At 53.1% G+C, this 3,310-nt stretch overlaps 1 protein-coding gene across 5 annotated transcripts in view; it reads right to left on the reverse strand.

The window, feature by feature from the left end:
- Positions 1-3,301, reverse strand: part of Polr3g (polymerase (RNA) III (DNA directed) polypeptide G (32kD)) — a 33,007-nt gene extending 29,706 nt beyond the window's left edge. For 2 of the 5 annotated variants that reach the window (XM_005382279.2, XM_005382276.2), the window contains exon 1: positions 976-3,301. The gene's annotated coding sequence lies outside the window, so the exon portion shown is untranslated. The remainder of the gene's footprint in view (positions 1-975) is intronic. The other 3 variants (XM_005382278.2, XM_013512972.1, XM_005382277.2) reach the window with 3 other exon arrangements.
- Between the last annotated feature and the right edge of the window lie 9 nt (positions 3,302-3,310).

Here is a 3,310-nt window from a genome sequence, read left to right on the forward strand (position 1 = left end):
AATGTTTAAACCAAGAACCAGGATAGGTTAAAGCTCTCATTGCACAGAAGAGCAAAGTGAGGTCCTGATAAGCTACGGACACAAAATTAATTCTCATCAAAGGCAGGAAAGAGTTATGGTCTTGGGGAACCTCTTCATTATCTCTTCCCCTATACTGTGCTGCCTGGGGCACATGTTTGGGACAGGTGAAGGCAGACCTTTGTAACCCCACAGATGGCTTTAATCAATGAAATCAATTACTACCTGCAAAATACACTAAATTTTAAAATGTGAGATCAGCGGCACTGCCCTCAGGGTGCCTCCTGAAAATTCCTGTTTAAGACTCTGAGACAGTGGAAAACCAGTATAGCTCAAGCATGTAAGAGTGGAAATATAGAAGTCCACTTTAACCAACCATAAAAACAACTTCCTGTGGAGACGGAACTAACTGAAATTCCTGCTAGCCCCCAAATGCAATGGGTTTTGATGGTAATTTATATGTCCTGTCCCTGTGTCTTACACAGCTCCCACATTATCGGCGAGATAAGTAACCACAGGGACAAAAGTTAAGTCGTAGACCTCCAGGAGGCCCGAAAGCCAGGTGGCAGTCTTCTGATGCATGACCCTTACACTGTCCGTCAGGAGGCTGACAGTCATTTCGGCCCTGGCTCTGTCTCCCGGAGCCCCTCCTTTAAGGGTAGAACAGCTCTGTGCTTTGTCTTGTTCTCCTGCTTCCAGCTCTCCAACCTCGAGAGTGGAATAAACTTCCCACACCGGTTCCTCCTTGGAGCCTCTCTCCAGTCACCCTTCTGGAATGGAAACTGCAGGTGCCTTCTCCTCATTATAGAGCTCTGCAGTCCTGCCTTCTGTCACTCCAGCCATGCACCGCGCCCCCAGCTCACTGAAGTTTCATTCCTGCCATGTTGACAGCAAGAAGCCCCGGCCTCTTGTAAGATGCCACAAAATGACACCTCCATGACCACCTCCTCCACCTACCTGTCCCTTCTCTGTGTTTCTCAAGCATTACTCTGCTTTTTACAACTGCTGTACTGTCATGTTGCAACTGCCAGTTCTCGCCTGTGCCCCAGGAGAGTCTTGGATCATCCATTCACCCAGTCTTTATTGAGCACTTTCAGTGTCACAGTCTTCCAGGGCCTGGGAAGAAGGCAGTGGCCCACACAAAATCTCTGCTGTCACGGAGCTCAGGGTCTAGTATGGGAAATGAGCCAAACACATCTTCTAGCATGCGGAAGGGAGTGGCGGAGACGTGAAGAAGGGTAAAACAGGAAACATTGGTGGGACTATGGAAAACTCAGCGCTGGGGCACGTCTTACTCAGAATATCTGAGCAGAAACCTGACAGCACAGAGGGGCAGCGGCAGGCAGAGAAGCAGAAGAGGGTGTCCAGGAGGAGGCTGACAGAAAGGCAGAGGGACCTGCAGGTGTGAAGGTCCCCTGGAGACTTAATCACCTTTCTATGTCCTATCACAAACCAGTTTGGCAAAAATCCACTATGAAGAGAATTATTGCTGAGCTCATGGCTTGGAAGGTTATCACTCCACTGAACCTCTAGTGCTTTCCTTTTGCCTAGAGGGAAAATACCCAAACTACAGAGAGCACCACATTTCTGCTGAGATGTCCTAATAGCGATCTTGTAAAACTGGCAAAAGGCTACTCCTCAAAAATTCCTCCCGCCTGTATCTCTACAGCCCCTCATTTTACCTCCTCTCTGTTCACATCCCCAAGGCCTTATACCGCAGGTATCATCTCCCTCAAATTCTTTCTTTTATTTTCGGTTGAGACAGGATCTTGCTGTGTAGCTCAAACTGGACTGAACTCACCATATAGCCCAGGCTGGCCTCAAACTCGCTGGGATTCTCCTGCCTCCATCTCCTGAGTGCTGGGATTTCAGGCTTTTGCCATTATGCCCGGCTTAAATTTCTTGAAATTCTTGAGAACCCAGATCATTACTTTTTTACACAGTTCTGTTGTTCACACATCATCTAGCTCAGGAACTTGCGCTCAAGGGTAGTCCTGGGGCGAGTAACTGCATAGCCCCTACCTAGAGTAGCACAACACGCAGGCGCCGTCCCTACCAGGCTTCAGGAGGGCAGCAGGAGAGGAACCTTCTTGCCATGAGGGGTTATTACTGGCCGCCACTACAAAGGTTTGACCAATTATCTTTTATAATGTTGTCCCACGGGTCTCTTCATAACTTCTCCTGGCTAAGGAGGGACATTAGCCAAGTTCTTAAAGAAATTATTTAGGCTTCAGAGATCCCCAAACAGATGCAATAATTGCTAGGAGGGAGTACAAGGGATGGGACACGCTGTTCTGGGAGGGGGGGGGAGGATTTATGGGGCAGGCAGGCCAGACCACACCCAGTCATTATCCGCGGCTGGCTTCCTCTCAGGGAGCTGCACCTTTCCCATTTACTTTTTTTATTTTGCTCCGAGAGCAAAGAACTCCCCTAAAGGGAAAGAGATGCAGAATTTCATGTTTTTGAAAAGACAAGCCATAGTTGGCGCGCCCGATCCCTATGATTCGGGGTAAAGCGCCAGTCCTCAAAAAAAGAGACGGCCGGTGTGTCCCCAGCTGCAACCTGCGGCGAGGCAAAGCCTGAAACAACCACAGAGCCATGGGATACGCAAAGTCTCCCACGAGTGAGCGCATCAGCGCCCTTCTAACTCAGGGCTCCCAGGAAGAGCAGAGGGCTCAAGATGTGAAACGACTTTACAAAGCTCCGACCCGACCGTCGCGCTTTAAGGTCTTTCCGCCCCTCACCCTCACTCCTGTCCAGACGCCCCTCTAACTCCCCTCTACCCTCGTCATCCCCTCCCAGGTCCTGCAAGGCTCCCTGTTACCTGCTCACTAAGTCTCGCGGCTAGGGCAAAAGCCGTGCAGCCCAAGAGCCGGCCGGGCAGCCTGGGGTGCGAGCGGCGGAGCTCCGGACTGCTGGCTGCACCGGGGAGACACGCGCACCGCCCTGCACGCGGCGGGAGAGCACGCTCCCTCCCGGCCGGCCGCCCGGCCCCGCCCCTCCGCTAGGCCCCGCCCCCGGGCCGGGCGCTTTTTAGCCCTTGGCAGGCGCCGTAGTCCTTGCCCGCCGTGCCGGCCCGACTTTTTCCGTGCTGGCTGGGAGTACGCATCGCCGCCAGTCGCTTGGGGAAGGCCCGGCGCTTCCCACGCAGTGCTTCGGCCTCGACAGTCAGACCCCTGGGTGGGGAAAGTGCCGCCCTCTGGGCTTCCAGTCTGCTGCAGTGACCGCCGCACTAACGCTCGCGGGCGCCGTGACGCAGCCTCCACTCTGCGGCCCTGCCGGGAGCGAGCAC

The sequence above is a fragment of the Chinchilla lanigera genome, unplaced genomic scaffold, assembly GCF_000276665.1.
Source record: "Chinchilla lanigera isolate Chin_1 unplaced genomic scaffold, ChiLan1.0 scaffold00017, whole genome shotgun sequence".
Classification (NCBI taxonomy): Eukaryota; Metazoa; Chordata; class Mammalia; order Rodentia; family Chinchillidae; genus Chinchilla; species Chinchilla lanigera.